The sequence below is a fragment of the Carassius carassius genome, chromosome 1, assembly GCF_963082965.1.
Source record: "Carassius carassius chromosome 1, fCarCar2.1, whole genome shotgun sequence".
Classification (NCBI taxonomy): domain Eukaryota; kingdom Metazoa; phylum Chordata; class Actinopteri; order Cypriniformes; family Cyprinidae; genus Carassius; species Carassius carassius.
This window is the reverse complement of record NC_081755.1, coordinates 43,981,696-44,003,430: the sequence shown is the minus strand read 5'-3', so window position 1 is coordinate 44,003,430 and position 21,735 is coordinate 43,981,696. Positions and strand designations below refer to the sequence as shown.

Genomic DNA, 21,735 nt, shown 5'->3' with positions numbered 1-21,735 from the left:
TATCTTAGCCTAACTGAACATGTGTCTTTCGCACAAGTATTGATTGACTCCGTGTGTGGAGAGTGTTTGTGTCTGAGCGGAGTCTCGTTGAATGTTGATCAGCCGCCTCACGCTCTGATCTCACGCTCTGTTTACCTGTTGTGTTGTCATGGTGACGCGGCCCTCACTGCCTCTCGTCAGTCGTAAACCTGCAGAGGTGTGAGCTAAGACTGTAGAGACACAGGTAAGAGGCGGAGAGAGCGGCGCTGCTGGAGAGAGATCGCCGAACGAGTTCACTTGAGAACTAACGAGAGAAGTTTCCGCCGGTAATAATGTGTCTGAGAAACAGGAAGCGCTATGATGTCAGTTCTAGCACTGACGCAGTCGTCTTGCACGCGCTGACGGACGGGTTTCTTCGTTGTCATGGAGACAGCTTTAGTGTGAGCAAACATCCGCCGTTCTTGTTCTTCACATGAGCAGCAGCAGAAGACACACACACACACACACATTCAGTTATATTCTGTCACTAAACAGTCTAATAGAATACATAACTGGAACATTACACAATATACGGTTACATAATTTGCATTTTAATTATATATATATATATATATATATATATATATATATATATATATATATATATATATATATATATATAATATTTATATATATAAAGGAGATTTGCATTTTATAATTATTACATTAAATTATATATATAACATATACACAAGTTAAATATGCTATCATAAGTTGCTATCATTAATCATCATTAATTATTATTAATAAATCAATTTAATCAATGGTAAAAATGAAGTTAATAATATAAAATGATATATAAAATTAATGAATTAATAAAATAAAATAAAAAGTAATCGATAATTAAAATTTGTATCATTAATCGATTTATTAATATGTTAATTTACATTTTTCTATTTATTTATTTATTACAAATCCATCGTAAGTAAATATTTAGAGGAACATGTCGATGCTGGCAGTAGAGCGTCGCACGCAGGCCGCTCTGACCGTGACTCTGTGAGGATTATTCTTGAGAAGTGATTTCAGACCGTGGTTCCTCTTGTGGTTTGGCGATCAAACATTGAACTGTATTTGTTTGTATTGTGTGTATGTCTTTAGGTTTCCTTGGTCACTTGCTGTATTTCCAATAGTTTGGCCCGCGATGGAAAAAAATGAAAGCTGTTGACATTTCATCATTTAGCGTTTGGGGAAATTCACAGAGAACTGAAGATGACACAGGAGAAGAAAAATGATGAACAAACGAAGAGGACAGTGGGTGAGAAGTGTCTGAAAAAAAACCACTTACGACACATCTTTCTAAGTTTAGCCTGCAAAGAAACTCGACGTCTCTGCAATGCAAATAACAAACGCTAGTTTCACAAACAGATGTCTGCTTATCTAAGCCCAATCTGAAATGAAAAGAAATGAATGAAAACGTTATATGTGACGCTTAGAAGAAAATATTAATGTTACAAAATATTCATATTCATGCCAATGTCGCCTCTGTAAGCAGCTAGGTTTGGAAACAGAGCCAAAACTAGTGCTCATCCAGGTTTGGGATATGCTGGAGATTGGGCTTTATGTGTCAGAGTGAGAGATGTTTGTTATCCTGCTAAGCTTTTTTTTTAGCTGATATATTTATCCCAAATACCTGTAGTGCGTAGTGCACTTAACTCAGGGATTTGGAGCAACCTAAGTAAACTGGTAATGACCCATTACCCCTCAAACCCCTTGTGTAAAAAAGGTTTCCAGACTGGAAACTACCATAACCTTAACCAGTCATTTTTTTCTGTTTTTAATTTTTTTTCTATTGATTATAATATGCATTTTAAAAAGATTTTATGAAGTTATTTAACCCATACCATTAGATTTTATATATATATTGTAAATTAATATATAAATATATCTGTTTCATATAATAAAAAATAGTGTGTGTGTGTGTATATATATATATATATATATATATATATATATATATATATATATATATATATATATATATTAACTTGATGTCTCAGTTATTTCAACAAAATAGCTCTCATAATTGGTTTATTGCGATATTTAACAGGTTTGTACAAAGTTTATATTTAAATATTTTATATTTTTGAAACTATTTACACTTGATACATTTTTTATATAAATATATTTAAAATTGTATTGTATTTCAAATCAATTCTTATTATAGAAGAAAGAAAAGCTCTTATAGAAGAAAAGCTGGACTGTAAAAGGCAATGCACATATAATATTATAAATACACATATTAATTGTACTATATAGAAATTATTAATATATTATTAATATATATTAATATATATTATAAATATATTTATATCAAATAAACCAGTTTGAATACTTATTTTAATATTTTAAAATAGCAACTTCATTACCATTTATTATTTCAGATTCTGATAAAAAAATGGAGATGTACATGTAAGACATTTTTGAAAGGGATTTTATTTGTGGTGTTAAAATTGACAATACATATTGACAAACAGTTGAATTTATTTACATTGCTCAATAATATTTAACGACCATTATATCTGGGCAAAATGTGAATATTTCATCATTGTATCATGATAAATGACAGGTCATTTCTGTTTTCATACCTGTGACTCACAGTGTGGAGCAGCAGTAGTGTGAACAGTCCTCGCTCGGAGCAGAAGGCCACAGAGAGAAGAGCAGACCCCTGTTCCTGCTGAACTGAGCCAGCTACAGCCATCCACTGATTATCAGCACAGCAGGCACAGGAGACCAGCTCACTGACACACACAGAGACAGGCCACACACACCAAAATAACAGCAGACTGATACACAGAGCTGGAGTATGAAACCAGCAACCTCAGGTATTTATGACTCATACATACATATACATGCATCTACTGTGTATGCATATATATATATATATATATATATATATATATATATATATATATATATATATATATACACACAAAGTCCTATTTGATTCTCAGTAACATATACAATGACTAAGCACCTAAGGCTGAACAAAAAAAATGTTCATGATGTATATTTTTTTTACATTTTCTACATAATATAATATTAAATATATACATTAATTATACAAGGCAAACAATAAAATATATTGAAATATATATACATGTGTATATGTATAATATTAAATCTATCAATCTGTAAAATAAAAAAAATTAAAATATTGAAACCAATATTAAAGAAGTCTCATTTATTTGCTCTGATATGGATAAAATAATGCCATGAATAAATAAATAAATAAATAATAATGAGAATCTATCTATCCATCTAATGACATCATGGCAACCCCTTGTTTTAATGGTAGCTTCAGCACATCATTATTTGTGAGTGAAAGTAAAATAGATGCGAATCTATGTTCTTCATAGCTTCATGCAGGCAGTGAAGGCTGTTTGACTTGATTCTGGGATTCTTGAAATCACTCTTGAACTCTGGCCATATATGGAAACATTACGCTAGAACGGCGTTCGTGAACCTGGGTCACCGTTAAATGATCCTGTGGTCCAATCACCTAAGGATTTGTGTGAACCCCGGCCTGTGCGCTCGCAGATCCCCCACTATGTTTCACAGCTGGCAACCAATGCTGTGGGCTGCAGGCATCCTTTGGCTTTCTCATAAGATAAGCCCGCCTGGATGCAGAAAATACGGTAAAAGATGAGTCAGTTTTTGGATGGCTGCCCTACCATAAATGCCTCTTTTGTGTGGGATCCATTTGAAGAGGTTTTGTTGAAACTGGACCGCCAAAGTTCAGATTCAGTTCGGACATGTGTGGTCACTTAACAACTGTCCTTAACATCCCTGTTGGCAAACTTTGAATTCAAGTTCATGTTCACATTTTATGCCTATTGCGCATGAATACATCATGCTTTTGTTTTTTGAGGCAGTTTGAATTGAGGTACCTTTAATATGCCTATTTTAGCTGTACTAGTTTTTAGCTGAGGACTCATACTGAAGTGCTGATTTTCAGGTTGCACACTTTTTTCAGCTTCACTAACAGGATGAACAGTTGCAAACTTACAAAAGACATGTGCAATATCTTTTTACAGTCTAAAAACCTGACATTTGCATCCCACTTTCCATTTCATTTCGGTAAGATGGGTTCCTGAGTCAATATCTTTTGTTAGTCCTGAAAGAGCATTTATATCAGCCAGTCATTTTTTTATTAATGTAGTTAATAGTTATGGTTAAGTAGATTCGAGGTTGCCTACTTGATTCAGTTGGTAGACTGGTGATCAATGAAAGATATAAATCTATAAATACATAAGACAAATTATAATTGATAATCTATGAATATTTCTTTATTTAATAATTATTCAATTACAAATAAATAAAGCAAAAAACACACAGAAACTCAAACGGCTCTGGACATACATTTTTTGTAATATTCTCTGGACATTCAGAAATAACATTTTCATTAATGGGAATTTTAGCAAGACACTCTTGGGTCATATTTTTGTTGGGTTAGAGCAAGCCAGTGGTGTTAGGAGGTTTGCCGCATGAAAAAATCCATCATGTTTTGACAGGAATTTGTTCCAGTACCAACAAAAGATGTTTATCCAAGTATTTTTATTTTCAGGCTACGGCTCGTTTGCCTTATATTGTGCTAAACAACTGAGATGAAGATTACTTCGGACAAGATAAAAACAGGCCTGTCACAACAGAGTAAGATTGACGACAGCAAGAAGAGTCAAACCTAGAATTAGTCTCTTGTGCATCTTTAATTCAGGAACATTATACATGCAATGAGAAAATCATGTCACAGTACTCAGTGTGCATGCGTTCATTTTGAAGACACTACTGACTTTCACTTTTCCTTTGGTGATTTTGGTCCCAGGATGGCAGAACTTAACCACTGTGAACAAAGAAGTTTAAAGCAGTGTTCACATGTGGGTTAAGTCCTGACACCATACAGCCTGCATAGAAATGCACGTCAATTGGGACTTCTGTCACCATGAACTCATGTACGAGACAGTCTGCATTCCTTCAGGATTAGGGTCTCGTGTGTTCAGATGTGTGTGTTTGCAATGCATATATATGGCGTGTCTGATGTCTCCGAGTCGAGTCCCTCACACGAGCCATTGGAAATCCCTGGCAATGTGATTCAGTCATTAGGTTTAAAAATCACTCTGCCAGGAATTCCCCTGGCTGGCAGAAGAGGAGGGTCCGGGCTTAAGTCATTCTGTCTGAGGTGGGGTCCTACATTTCTATATCTGTCCTAACACATCATGCACAAGGGCTCTGTGAAAAAGCAAACAACACAGCAGACAGATAGCAAACAGCCGAAATAAAAAAAAGGGGAGAGTTCGGCCAAAAATGAAAGTTTTGTCATCGTTTACTCACCCTTGTGTCATTCTGAACCTGTAGGACTTTTCTTTTTCTTCTGTGAAACACGAAACATATTTAGGAGAATGTAAACACTACTTTTTTCCATACAGTGAGCGCATACAAGACACTGAACTCTTAAAAGTACTTACCAAGCGAACAAAAATGTGTTCTAAAAACATCAAGTTATGAGAACACTATTTGAGAATGATATCTGACTATTCAAAACATCCATTTTTGAAATGCTTTAAAAACAGGAACATTCCATTTTAGAATTTTGCAAACATCATGGGAACTTTACTTGTACTTCAGTTGCGTTCCAACGGATGTTTGGTTCATTGTATTTTATTTTGATAAAGTAAAAACTTTGCTGTCAAGTTATAATTTAATATAATAATTATCATGCAAAATTGGTGTACTGTATATTGAGTGTTGCTATTCGCGGTTTACTGGTCTCATCATATGAGCACTGTGCATTGCTGTATCAGGTGAGCCCCCGAGCAACTTTACTTCAGGAATGTCATATTTTGCTTATTATGTGCAATAAATGTAAAATGTCACAATGAAAATGGTAAAAGTGGTTTGTGGTCATATTACAGCATTGTGCAGTGAACTGTGTGGGACTAAATCCTTATTAATCAGTATTCAACCTTTAATCATAATTTGTGTGAAAAGTAATACAAATTGTTGGTGTTTTACTGTAAATGGTGTTATTTCCAGCTGGCAACTGCAGTGAATCGTATTTATATGTATGTTTTTAGAGCAACATTTTTACAATATAATGGTACTTTTTACTTCTTTTTGGAGCTTAACAGGCAGTATGAACTTCTTCTCAACATCTTATTTTGGGTTTCATTAAAGAAAGAAAGTCCAACATGTTTAAAAGCAAGTAAATGATGGCACCTCATTTTTTGTCATTGCTTCTGGCCACTCCTTCTGCTAGCGTCTGGGTGACTGGGCTTCCTGTAGACTTATAAAAATAACTTTTCAATGACATTTTGAAATGAGGTCAGAAAGACGCGCAGTCCCCGCCAAGTGCCATAAAAAACGCTAAGTATGTTGGTCTCTTCAAAACCCCGTGTTTTATCTAGAATTTTTAAGAGCTGTGAAGAATCTAGTATGTCTTGCAGGACCACTCACTCTCTCAGATAAAGTCCCAGAGGACCAGACACTTGATTCAAATTTGGAAAGTTTTAGTATTTTAAGGGTTTGCTTCGTTTTCAGAAATAAACTGCATTGTTAAAGAGAAGTTTTATTTCAATATCAACTTCATCTCAGATGTTTCTCTCAAAATAGACACAAATGACATTATTATTGGCATAGATTAAGAGTTTGGACCTATAAAATGAATCTAGATGGCATTAAGTTGGAAGCACAATTTGATCCATTACTGAAATCTGTTCTAGAAGAGACACACCTTTGAATACTAAAGCCTTTCTTAAGAAATTCAGTCTTCATTTGCTCTTCATTTCACCTCATCGCAGTCTATTACGGTGATCTTTCCTACGACGACTCGTCAGTTTGGAGTTTTTAAAAAGAGAAGCATATTTTCCAGTTGTAACATGTCACTTCGCATTCTCTTCAAGCGGTTTTCCCTCTAAACGTTTATGAAGGAACATTTACAGCATCGTAACCAGTCGACAGAATCGTTCCAGTTCCTTACGGCGTCTTGCAATTGTCAATACAAATGTCAGCACTGAAAAAAATGGCATGAATATGTCCAGACGCAGGGGAACTCCTTTGCGTCTTTACATAAAATATCCCAGATAATGCTGCAAGTAAACCTGCGAGCTCTAAACAAAGACCTCCATGACTTCTAAAGCACCGACTGTTTGTGGTGCAGTTTTTTGTTCAGGTTTTTCCCCACTAACTGTGCAAGATGAGACTTTACAGACAGTCATTTAGATGATGATCAGAGGATGTGGCCCGTCAGTCTTACACGCACAGGCCCCAAAAAAGAGTTAGGGTAGCAAAGCTGCGATTAAAAATGTCTGAATGTCAGTTGATAAGAAAATGTCAAAGCAAGTGCTTGTAACCTGCATCTCTCTCCCTCTCTCTTTTTTTTCTCAAGATTTTTGCTCAATGTTTACTAGAATACTACCATCAGGTGTAGTTCATCTATAGACTTAATTAACATTTCACAACCACAAAATGTTTATTTTATCACTAATTTTAAATAATATCTGTTGTTTTATATTTTGACTGAAAAGTGTCTTTCTTTTATTAAATGACACTTGTTTTGATGAGTATGTAACAACACTCAGACATTTTTTATCTCACTTCTACACCCAAGTCAGGACTGAACTCAACTGTCCAGTTATGGAAAGCTGCAAAAGAGTTTAAAGCATGATATTTCCCCCCTAGAAAACTCATTATGCATTTTCCACACCCACAAACGCGCCTTTCCAAGCGAGTCTGCAACTGAAATTATGCATTAAGAGCGAATATTGCTTTTGAAGGGCATCTGAAGCGCTGTGATGTGTTTTCTCGATTCTCGAATGCTTGAAATCATCCACCCAATCTAGACTTGATGAAGTGACGCCTCGTGAACGGGAAGATCTCTATCCATTAATATTTTCCATCAGATCTTTCCAATCAGCTTTTCCCCTCTAAATTGAAGCCACAGTTGTTCTTTTTGCCAGTGATCTCAGTCTTTCCTCTCACTAATGACAGCGTCTGGCCTGATGCAGCCGATGCGGTTACACCTCACAGAGGAAAAGAGCAGGAAAGACTTTTTACGGCTCTCCTCATGATGAGAAATCACACATTCATCCTGCAGTGTTGCAGCTAATTTTAGGGATTGAAGAAAAAATACCCCTAATATCACATTTGCTCTGCAAGCTTGCCAGATCTATATAGTTGCCAACAAATTCGATTTTTCGATTAGTCACTGTCGCCTTATGGATGCACCAATTTAGGCCCACACACACACACACACACACACACACATATATATATTAAACAGATGCAAAGTGACTTAGAAAATGAAAATAAAAATGAAGCATTTTTAAAAGAATTAAACCCAATTAAAATATTTAAAAAATGACTAATTATGTGGGCTAAAACACCAGCAAAACATAAAAAAAATAATAATGGCACATTTTTCTGATTTCTGATTAAATTTGATATAATTTTGACATTTGCTAGGCCTCTAGCTTGTAACAGAACAAATATTAAACAATATGTCATAAATATATACATAACAATATAATATTAGGATTAAAATTTGTAAATATTTATAGAATAAATGTGTATAAAATGTATACATTTTCAAAGACAAAGAATATTTTTCCAAAATATTTAATATAGTATTTTATTTTAATCTGTTTTTCACATTTACTTCATTTTGTTGCACATTATCAAATTTCAGGCATGATGTTTAATCGTTTGAAGTGAAATCTAACTTTAATTTCAGTGAAATTTAAACCGTCAAACAGTAGATGACTGAATGTAATTAATGACTCAGCAGAAATCATGCCAGGTGGCTTTCATAAGCGTATAGTACTCCACCCTGCTCGTGTGAATGTGTGTGTCTCTCAAGAGTCATTCATTTAACTCAAAACCAGAGTGACTGACACCAAATACAACTTCTGCAAAAGCAGCATACAGCAGAGAAAAACTCCCTCACATGAGGCACTCTTTTAAACAGAGCATAAATTCACAGCTCATGGTTTTCACGCTACTGTGCCTGTAACTTTACTCCAGATACTGTTACACCCAATCCTCTGCAGCAGCCATTAACTTCAGCATAGAAGCCATGAACAAACACTCAGCAGCAAATACAGGAACCCATCACACTTGGTCCACCTACGCACCGTTTCCTAATCTCTGTACCAGTCCTGAGGACTCCTGTGCTCTCCGAAAACTGGGACAGGCCTGTTTCCAGAACCTCGAACCTGTATCTCTCTAGCTTCTCTCATAGTCTCAGTTCCTCATTTTTAGGCCTAATGAGCACATTACTATGTTACACACTGTATTATAGTATTGTATGTAATGTAACAATATTTCATACACTTCACAATACTACACAACTCAGTATCTTTTATACTACAGCCACTTCACTAGAATATACACTATATACTAATATACTATACTTTGCACTTAATTATACCACACTTGTTTTGTACACCATAGAATATCATACTAAACTATTTATTTCACTAAATGCTTTCATTTATAGTATACTGTATAATATCATTGTATGTAACACTTTTATATGCTTCACAATACAATATATTTCACTACATTTTACATTTTTTACTATATACTACAGTTAGCTGTAATATACACTATATTATTATATACTATTAATAATATACTCTAGCACACACTTTACCGTACTGTGCTATGCACTTTATTACTATGTTGCTGTATACAGTTTAGCAATATTTTATAGACTTCACAATACTACACAATTTGCTACACACAACAACACACATTTTATAACAATAAACACTACATACTACAAAATACTTGTATATAAAATGCACTGTGTACTAATATACAGTATGTAATATCCTGTACTACACACTAGTACACTATAAAATATCATACTAAACACTTCAATATATTATACACAATACTATACTACTGTATATTATGTAACACTATTTACGCTACACTGTAATGAGTATACGCTACACTGTAATGTATGCAATATACTGTAAACCCTTGTCTTTTTTTACTATAGTATACTCTATTACACTTTATTATACTACACGCTTATATTGTGCATACTGAATAATTTGCTGCACTAAAACTTCAATATATTATATACTGCACTATGCTGCTACACTGTTATCTACTATGCTATTTGTTATATTTGTTATATTTACATGTCAATAAACTGGCTAAACTGTCAGGGTTACTCATTCTTACTCTGAAAGAGCACAAGATGAATAATCTTCTCAGTCAGGTCACTTTCGCTCTGCTGTGATCTAGCGCTCCAGCTTGCACACCTCGACTAACACTCCCGGCTTGGCCTTTCTGTTTTTGCCACACTTTATTCCCCCCTCCTCCTTCCTCTGAAAGTTGTTTTGGCTGTGCAGCGTCTGGCACGGTCTTCCGAGACTTGAGAACAATGAGAAGAATGTTTGAGCGTTTCTCCACAGCCTCATCCTCGCACTCCTTGGTTTGAGAGCGTTTTTATGACCTCCACTTCACGCCGCCCCGAACTCATGTCTGGCTGACAGATGTCGCGCAGTCGCTCAGACGGCCCATTCGAAGAAACTATTTACGGATGACCTTTCCTCAAGTGGATCACTTGTCTGACTGAACTCAAAAAGTCAGTCCGACCATTACCAACTACACCGCAAACCTCAAAAGTGCTGAACAAGGGGTGTTTTTGGGAGCAAAACGCCTTGAAAATGTAAAGAGCAATAGAGAAACCACATGCAGATGTTATTGAAAGTTCAGAAGTGTGACTCTGGCCTCTTACCTGGACGATCGGACTCCTCTGTCTCTCTGTATCGCCTCCGCTCAGAGCGTGAGAGGAACCTTATAGCAGTTGTGTGTCAGAGGGAGTGTCCAACTCCTGTATAGACGCTATGAGTGTTTATATAGGAGAGAGGTAGAGAGAGAGAGAGAGAGGTAGAGAGAGAGAGAGAGAGAGAGAGAGAGAGAGAGAGTTCGTCTGGGGGCCAGATGGGGTGAAAGTGAATGAGAGCGGAGCGAGAGAGACCAGCGAAGGGAATTCCTATTTCTATAACGTCAGAAGTTGAGCCCTCCCCTCCATCAGCGTGGATCACAGGAAGAGGCAGGGAGCAATTATACAGCAGAAGAGCTCATAAAAGAGAGATACTGTTTCCCTCTACACACACACACACACACACGCACACATGCCTCATGCTATTCACGTTTCATCTGATCTCTTCCAATCACTGTTTCACCTGCATCTGTTGAGTTTCATTCACTACAGCAGCATGTGATCGCTCTCTTTCATATTATTTATACTGTACTGTACAATCTTTTACTATTATACTGCACATAACAGCACACAACAGTTTATTATAAAACAGTATTCTAGTTGTAGCGTAAGCCATATTACTCAGTGTGCTTTTTCAGTGTACACTTAAATTGCATATATTAAGAAATATTATACTCTACTATTACATTACATTAAACTATACTTAAATAATACTGAACTATACACAATTTTAGTGCAGTGCGTTACAATAATATAATATAGTGCAATGTTTTCTAAAATATACATTTTACATATTTATACATATTATATTCTATATAAACATTTCTACAGCTGTCATTTTACATCTTTGTGATGTACTAACACTGTATCTTAATACTGTAACACTTTACTGTACTATAGTACACAATACTATATTTTAGAACAGCTGTGCAGTTATATAAAATTACAGCTCTATATTATATTTTCCACTCACTATATCTGTAGTACATACAGTATATAGGTGTAATGCAATAAAAAAAAAATAATACATTTTATATGATATTTATCATTTTTTTCTAAACACTTTACTATGCTATACAATAACATTTAAATATATATGCGTATATTAAAATATAATATGTCATATAACATGATATATTGTGATTATATACACTGTAATAATGATTATTTTTTCGAAACAATTTACTATGCTATCCACCTTATTCTTCAATGCGGAAGCAAGTCTATGGGTGAGACTTCCGGTTCATTAGCCACTATAGGGAAATAATGAGAAATTCAAACATGCAGGAATAATTACGTTAATACATTCAAATAATATGGTAAGACACGCCAATTTTCAGTATCAAGCAGCAAAACATGCTGTTTTGTACAGCTAAGGATAGCTGTAGGTGAATGAGACTGGAAGCTAAACCCATAGAATTTACAAATGGCTGCGCCCGCTCTAACAAGAAGAAAAAGGTGGATACAGTGTGTATAATGTGACATTACTAAACAAGTATGTAATATATTAGAAGCAGATATTGTTATTAAAAAGTAAAATGCCTCTTGGTTTTGGTCATTTTCAGACTCTTTTCATTCATGCTGGTGCTTCATTTTAAACATCTGAATGGTGTTCACAGTATGTCAACACTTGTATTGGGTCAGAAGGACACAAAGAGGCTCACACCTGCACAGTGTTTACAGGACAGACACAGACATACACACACTGACAAACACTAACCCTCCTCCAGATCTCAGAGACATGTGTTTACTCTGCCCTCGTACACACTTTACGACTGTCCGCTCCTGCCTGACCCTCCTCAGACACGGGCCGGAGAAAAGGGTCCGAACAACTGCGCAGTGTCTGGACATCACACATTCCTCACACACACTTACACACCAGTCTCACGGGAGTCCCGAGAAATGCTGCTGTAAGCACCGACTCGCACACTGACTCATTTCAGCTCATCCAACACATGACACATGACCGATGTTCAGCTTCCATCCAGGTTTGGTCACGTATCTTAATATTTTTTGACTAGAGTTTTTATATGCATTACTCTTCTGCGTGTTTACAATCAGCGGTCAGGATGTCGCAGAGTCATATAACCCAAAGAGGGATTGAATTTGTCATCCGCTGAATCAGAAAGTTTGTCCGTTGTTACATTTGGCACAGAAGCTTGAGAAGGATACTTTTTCCATTCATTATTCTCTGTATTGCTGCACAGGTTAGAGCATGTGAAATATATATATATATATATATATATATATATATATATACCTCTAATACAAGAAAAAAGGTGAAATTATATAATCTACCAGAGTTTTCACAGTTCACAATCCAAGGCTGCTGTACATGGACATTCACGAATGCTGCGATAAGGGTTCATGCATGTCTTATCTAAAAGTCAGTGTGTGTGTGTGTGTGTGTGTGGCAGACACTGCCTCAGGTTTCTATAACTGAACTAGTCTCAGCCCCCTTAAAAATCAAGTTTGGTTGTCATGACAGCGGGATCTTATTATACAAGCATTCCTCAGAGGAAACACAAGCTCCTCTTCCAGACACAACGCTCTTTCACTCGCACATCAACACACAATAAACAAAACTCACACTGTTAGGAAGTGTAAGACAGTACTGTACTCATACAATCAGAGGAAAAGACTAAAATCATCTAAATCAAGCGTTCTAAACAACAACAACTAAATATACAGAAAAGAGTAAATGAGAGAATATGCCATTTTTACTTATTTAATCACCCTTATACACAAGTCATTTGGTATTTTAGTATTATCTAGGCATATATATTATTATAGATTTAAATAATATTTAAATAAGCTTTTATTTCATATTTTTCAATTATATATATATAATTATTATTATTTTTTTTTTAAGAATATGTGCTTTTGTAATTTTTATTAGTTTTTTATATTTCTGTCTAGATTTCATTTATTTTTTTATTTCAGTTTTAGGTAGTAACTTAAATGTTTTTATTTCAGTTAGTTGCCGAGATAACATTTCTCATTTTAAGTTTTTTCAACTACAACAACTACAACTACCGAGAACACACTCCACATAGCGATACATTTAAAAAAATCACTCAAAACATTTGAGTGACTACACTGCGACTGCGGTGCCCTAGAAACAACAGAACACAACAGCAACCAGTCAAAACACCATAGCAACCGCACAACACCCCAGTGAAGGTGAATTTAGCGGAACACTGAACCTTCTTCTAAAAACAAGACAATCTATAAAGTGTACTATATATATATATATATATATATATATATGTTACAATACTGTAAAGTACTATAGTACACCATGCTATACTTTGTTCATTTCTTTACAATATAGTTTAGGTAAACGATATTATCTGCAAACGTGTTATACTTCAGCCAGGTTTTGCACAACTGAATGTGCATGACATAATCACTTGCATTTACATAATGTTATATCCATTTACTGGAATGTGTTGGGACAGGCAGTAAAAGCCTATGGAATGAGCAGGTATTTTAATGTTGCTTTAGGGGCCACTGCTAATCCACAACACACACACACACACACACACACACACAAACACAAACACACAGCAGTAAAGCCCTGTCTGGATGCATTTACTTTTTCATTCCAGCTAGTCATAAGGGTTTGTCCTCGATTTCTCAGTTTCTCACTCTATATAAACACTCATTTATGTGTTCACGGTTTCCACAGCAACACGAAACACAAACACTGTGGCAGCAGACAGGAAGTGCGTTTTGAACCACAATGGCGTCACTGTGGCTGCTGCTCTGTAGCACTCGGACTGCTCGTGTAGTCTTCATGATATTATCTGTGCGCCGCTCGCAACCATTAATAGCATGGATTTTACAGCTGTCTCGCTCACTTCTGTGCTGATTTCTCTTTATGTCGCTCATTATGTGTAATATCAGAGTGTGTCCTTGGGAGGAATTCATAGCAGATTTTCTCATGAGTTGCTATGTGTGTGCGTTCGCTTGTGAGGGCCTGTTGCAGTACGTTACATCAGATTCGTATTACTGTTTATACATTACTCTTTTTCCTCTCTGTAATTTTCACAGCCAAGTCTAAATATACCCCACAGAAATAAACTCTTATCGGGACCTCCCTGTTCTCTGTTCAGACCACCTTTCTCTCTTTGACTGTCGTGTCTTCATTTCCTTGTTCAGTTGTGGTACTTCAGGTATTGTCATGTGCGAAGATAAAGATCTTTCAGGTAGTTTGCTAATGAGTTTCTGCAATGCAGTTGCACTCAAGGAACTGCCAAAAAAGCATTTTTTGTTCGAGCTGTGGCCCAGCGGCGAATGCACACTCTATGCACGTCACAAAGGGGACGTTTCATAAAGGGATTGTTCAACCAAAATGAAAAACCTACAATTATTTACTCAGCTTTACTCAGACCTATTTGATTGACCTTCTTCTCTGGAACACAAAAAAATATATTTTGAAGAATGTCCATGTGTATTTTATATATAAAAACATCGGACCCCATTGGAGCTCATTGTTTAAATAGACATTTCTTTTCTTTTCTTTTCTTTTCTTTTCTTTTCTTTTCTTTTCTTTTCTTTTCTTTTCTTATAGAAACTAAAATCCAAAGCTTAACTTGTTTAACATTTCAGTGCTGGGAACTAATGGTGTACTTTGAAGGGATAGTTCACCCAAATAGTTCACACCTTTTTTTTCTCCTACAAATAGCTTTTCACTTCACAAGGCATTGGCTGATGGACTACTTGTGTTTTTTTTGGGGGGGGGTTTATCAACTGTATGGACTCTCAATCTGACGGCACCCATTCACTGTAGAGGAACCATTGGTGAGCAAGTGATGCAATGCTAAATTTCCCCAAATCTGTTCCCATGAAGAAACAAACTAATCTACATTGTGGAGGGCCTGAGGGTGAGCACTATTACTTTCGCTTAGGACACAGCTGAGTTGCTTAAGACAACATTCATTAAATTAATGAATTAGCAATTGGATCTAGCCTCATTTGATGTTAACTAACAGTCTGGTTGTTTCTATTACAAATTATTTTCCTCACACCTGGGGTCAAATCTTGACCCCCTCCCAAACTTCATCCAGCTGTCCAGTGTGTTGCCCATCAGCTCCCAGAATTCATCTGCATGTGCCCTCCGACTGTTTCATTCAAACAGAAAAGCTGACACAACAGATGCTAATCGGTTTTCAACAAAATCAAACCCTAAGCAACAACCAAGCACTGCTCTAGCAACCATCCACGAATGCCAATCAACTGCATTACAACATAACACATTGCAACACCCTAGAATGATTATGGTGAGATTTGCACATGCATTCACTTATTCTTCATAAAATGATCAGAAAGCACAGTAGTTAAAGTCCTCATTGTCAAAACAATTAAATGTGTATGAAAATTACTTCAGAATAAAAAGAAATCCTTTTCAGTGTAAATGGGAAACGAGACAAAATGATCTCAGAAAAAAGGGAAATGAAAGCAACAGCACTTCCTCTGCATGAGATCATTTTAATGAGATCATTCACACTCAAAATGACACACTGCCGTTCTCAAGTCTCCCTATAAATAAATGCACATCTAATATACTCGCTTTTTTAATATACCTCCCAAAAAGCACCTTTTTTTGTCTCTTTCTCACAGTGATGCCCTTCTAATGCCACTCTCTAATGATAATGTCCTTAAGCCTCACCAAACACCCACAGCCTGATAAATGTGAGCCATTGAATCCATTACCACACAAACAGTCGATATAATTACCATGCCACTACTGCATGCTCCAGTCCATTATGCATGCTTTAAAATCTGCTCAGCAACATTTAGACCTGCAGTAGAGGTACATATAAAGTGCACTGCCTAAATTGGCTCTGCATTACTGCAGTGATGTATGGCAGAGACATAAACCATTAGTTCTGCTACTTGAAAACAACACATCTTTTATGTTAAATTCTGAAAATCAACTGACGACCTTGAATAGTATTTGGCTGAGTCCGAGAAACTTTCACTGCAAGTTGACTGTTTATTGTTTAGTTGATTATAGGGCCTTCGGACATCTTCCAGTTGGCAATGGTTTCGCCAACACTCAATGCTGGTTTTGGTTGAATTTTAGTAATTTTGGCAGAACGTTTGCATTGAAGAAATCCAGTGTATTCCCAAAAACACACAGTGCTGAGGTTGAGCACCATGGTGTAATGGCTAGCATCCTGGACTCTGGATCTCATTCAGTATGGTTTCATGCACATGAAATGTTCGATTTCAGTCAGACTACAACTTTAATTTGCCTTCAAAAGTGGTGTTAACGCTTCAGTTTAAGAACCCTTAAAGAAATAGATAATCCAAAAATCTCGTCCCAAACCTGTATGACTGACTTTATTCAATGTTTTTTTTTTCCTTCTGCATACAATGAAAGCCAGATAGTGTTGTCTGGTCTAAAATATCTTCTTTTGTGTTCAGAAAAAGAAAAAAAGTCATACAGGTTTGGAACAAAATGGGAATGAGTTAATGCTGACAGAATTCTCATTTTAGGTTGAACTGTGCCTTCAATTCACTCTGATAAATGGCTGCTTACTGAATGAAGAAACTGCACTGCTGTCATCGCTTCACAGCTGCAGAGTAAACACAGAAGACTGCACTTAAAAGAAAGAGAAGAGATTATGTTTCCAAAAGGTGCCATGATGTTCAGAAAGGTGCATGAAAGCATGTGAATACCATGCTTTAAAAGCTACCACGCTTTAAAAGCTACAAGCTATTGTTTTTTTCATGGTTATTGTCCAAGGAATAAGAGCAAATGTTGACCTTTTGTGACAACATGCCCCAAAGGCAGGGAATATCATCACACACTGTAGTGTAACATTGGGAGCCTGAAATGTTACAAGCTTTTTAATTAAAGTAAAACGTCTATAAAACAGCAAAAATATGGCCAAAAAACCTCAGTTACAGGGATAGTTCACCCAAAATCATTGACCTGTATGAGTCCCTTTATTTTTTTTAAACGTGAAGATATTTAGAAAAATTTTACCAAATGGTTATCTCAAAACATATTTTTTGATTAGTAATATGCATTGCTTAGAACTTCATTTGGACAACTTTAAAGGCGATTGGTTAATATTTGCACCCTCAGATTGCAGACTAGTTGTATCTCAGACAGATATTGTCCTGTCCTTTCAAACTATACATCAATGGAAAGCTTATTTATTCAGCTTCCATAATGCTAGATAAATCTCATTATTTCAAAAAAAAAAAAAAAAAAAAGACCCTTATGACTGGTTTTGTGGTTTAGGGTCACATATAGCACCTACCACCTGTGCGATAGGTGCAGGTTATACATTTTAACTTCAACTTCTTCTCAAAAAACGAACATGCCACTATCCAAACACGGTTATATATATATATATACACAGTGTCAGCGTATATTAGCATATGATAACACCACTGCACACTGTAGTGGTTCATTCATTACCTAAAAAGCAACAAAAAGGGCTGGGGCTGCACTACAAAAGCTGAAGGCCACTTTATCATCGTGAAATTGCTAAACCGTTTGCGATGTGAAATATTATCCCCTTAACCGAGCTGTTTGGCCAGTAAACTGAGGTGTGAAGTGGCTGGGTGTGACCCTTCCCCTCCCCTCCCCTCAGCCGGCCCCTAACAGGACAGATTTCCCGTCTCTCTCTCGAGCTGGTGTCCTTATTTGGCTCGGCTGAGAGTGTGTGGCTGTGTGAATCGAGAACAGAGAGAATTTCCTCCTGACTGTGACTCACCGCTGCTCTGACTCACGCGCGTGTCAACACAAACACTGCGTCGCCATGGAGACGCAGACTGCCGCCCTCTCGCGCTGGTTTTAGAGCCAGTGTTGCCAGGTTTTATGTTTTTTCTCCTCTCCTGCGAAACACGATTGGGCTAGTTTTGAAAAGCATTTGGGAGGGGTTTGTTGTGAAAACCTGGCAACCCTGGCTGCAGCTGCTGTTCACTGACAAAAGTAACGCGCTGGAATCAAACAGTGCTTCAAAGAGTACTGTGGGATTACTACTGTTACTATAAACTAGTTTGTACTATAAATTTAAGATTACAACCGCACGAATATAGGAGAACTACAAGCAACGCTAGTATATATTCATAATAACGGGTGTGCAAAGCTGTTTAATTATGCTGCATAAACAATGAGTTGTCATCACTCGGTTTATTCTTAGCTGGATTTCTGTTCATTTATTTAAGGATGTAGCTCTGCTTTCAACCGTGTTTTGAAATGTTTTATTCGGTTTCTTCACTTGTGTCTTTTTAAAAAAAAGAAATATTTGCCTATTTAATTAATCTGCTACCTGTGATAGTTACATTCATTATATAGGCTTAACTGTAAATTCTCAGGCAAATAAGCCTTTTTATTTTTATTTCAAACTCAGAGGTTCAGTAATATCTAAAAAGTAAAAATTAATTAAAAAAAAATAAATATTTTTAAAAAGATGCAAAATGTTAATACTGTAATATGTGTGACCCTGGAGCGCACGGTAGCAGCAATAGCCCAAAACATATTCAAAATTATCGATTTTTTTAATGCCAAAAAATCTTTAGGATATTAAGTAGGTAAATATCTTGTTCCATGAAGATATTTGGTAAACTTCCTACCGTAAATATATCAAAACTTCTTTTTTTTGAAGCATTAATATGCATTGCTAAATTTGGACAACTTTAAAGGCAATTTGTTTATGTTTTAAATTAATTTAATTTATATATTTTTGCATCCTCAGATTTTCAAAAAGTTGTATCTTGTCCTATCCTACAAACCATAGGCTACATCAGTGGAAGGTTATTTATTAAATACTTTTTTTATTTTTTACACATTTTGTTTTGAGTCACATTTAATAATATTTAATTATATCTTTTGGTTTAATTTTTTTTTCATCTTAATGTACCCCCTGATGTATTTGTAAACCCTTCAAACTAATTATGTAGGTTATAATATATCGAAAATGCACAGTGGAGAGTAACCTCACTAACCCGAAGCCTGGAGTAATGTTTGCAGCACCTTGTTGAATCCATGCCATTAACAGTCTCTATTATTGGGGCAAAAGGGGATCTAACTTCAGAAAGTGTGTAATTATGGGTACAGTGGCTCCAGAAAGTATAAACACTTAATTATGCATAAATATTATTGCATTCATGTATAAAAGAATATTAATATTATTTTAATTAAACATAAACAAAGTTTAAAATTTCAAATAAATGATTTTAATCGTTTCATTAAAATATTATATTTTAGTTATAATGTAAAAAATATATTTTAATTTAATATTTCTTAAATATATATTTTAAATATTTATAATTATATTCAACTATAATATTTAAATTAATTAAATTGTAAAATAAACTTTAAAAGCAAAACATTTAAAGAAGCTATTTAAAATAACAGGTAAAAAATTAGATGAATAATTCATTTAAATGGACATGTATGTGTATTGTGTATGCAAAAGTGTTATGGATCACATTTTGTGATTGGGAAGTGTGTGTGATGGTGGTGAACTACACTTGTGGTTACGTGTATAAACCTGAGACTAACAATGACGAAGAAATGTAAAGATAGTGAGAAAGCGTTGGAGCATAAACACAGACACTTAATCTAATGCAAAATCAAACATTTTTACACTAAACCCACTGTGTATGTAGTGCATGCGTCCAAACACACTTCGAAGGTTTCTTATAAAGCTTAATGCTGTTCTAGCAGAGAGTTAAACATGTTCCAGTGATGCATTACACTGCTAGACAAGCATGACTGTAAACTGCATTTTTACGCTTCTCACCGCAGGTCCCCAGTTTAAAGTGCTTTCAGAGATGATGAGCTATTTATTTCGTCAGACACATGCACTGATTGTCTTTTCATTGCATGCTAAATTTAAAAAGAGCAACAGAAGGATTATTGTTCAATTGCACTCATTTTCTAAAAGGGCTAATTCCAGTGGTCTAGTTTGTTATCAGATTGTCTGCACAGTTCACTATGAGTTCAGTTATTTTTATTTTCTTATATGATTATATTGCTCAGGTTTCCTCATTTCAAACAGCCACTCCTGTCTCTAATCTAAAGACTGAACTATCTGCTCAAATATCTTTTATGCTCATAGGTTGTCATCGGGTCATGGTCGGCCTCGTTTGTCTCACAATGAGTGAACGTCTAGAAGCTGCATGAATAGTGTTAATTGAAATGAATGGAGGAGTATTTTCGGGGTTTGTTTGACATATGGTGAGAAAAGTTGACAGATTTTATAGGGACCGAAACACGTAGACATAAGAAGGGAAAAAGAAAAAAAAAAGAACAGAAATGACTGTTACCTAATCAACAAAGTGCAAGATTTGAGTGAATCATTGTGGATTATATTATTAGCGGTTTATACGAGCATCACTATTACTTGCTCATCCTTGTGGTTAGGAAATTAAACTGAGTGTTTGTGCTACATGAATGATTGTTCAAATCATGTGTCTTGTTGAGATGAGGTGGGTTTATTATTTCTTCAGAGTGATCTAACAGTTTCCACCTGACCGCTGATAAAACACATAGCATTGATGGACGAAGAGCAGAATAATCTGGAGACTCTTTTGATTTAGGTCAGTAAGGAAAAACCTAGCAACCTAACACAAAACCCTAGCAACTGCGATGCAACACAACAAAAATTCAAAACACCCTAGCAATGGAAAAGCATCACGGACCTTTCCATGGACAAGCAGCACTCAATCCAGAATCTGGACTAGACGGAGGAAAATATACCTTACGTTTATGACATATTTTTTTTTCATATTGTAAGAGCTCCAAGTTAAGATTAAAATATAGGAAAGGAATATATATATATATATATATATATATATATATATATATATACACACACACACATGGAATATACTGTATATCAATAAATACAACTACAATACTTCACGTTAAAATGCATATAATAAAATATTTAATATAAAAAATTATATAAACTTATCAAATATACATTATATTTACTATTTAATGTAGT

General features: G+C 35.5%; 1 protein-coding gene and 1 long non-coding RNA gene across 6 annotated transcripts in view; one reads left to right on the top strand and one right to left on the bottom strand.

The window, feature by feature from the left end:
- Positions 1-21,735, top strand: part of LOC132151902 (Fc receptor-like protein 5) — a 628,771-nt gene that overhangs the window by 393,376 nt on the left and 213,660 nt on the right. The gene's annotated exons all lie outside the window — the stretch shown is intronic.
- On the bottom strand, positions 921-2,866 carry LOC132152107 (uncharacterized). Its single transcript, XR_009436480.1, has 3 exons — positions 2,604-2,866; positions 1,304-1,406; positions 921-1,133 (listed from the first exon to the last, which is right to left on the bottom strand). It is a non-coding gene; the product is annotated as an uncharacterized LOC132152107 (long non-coding RNA).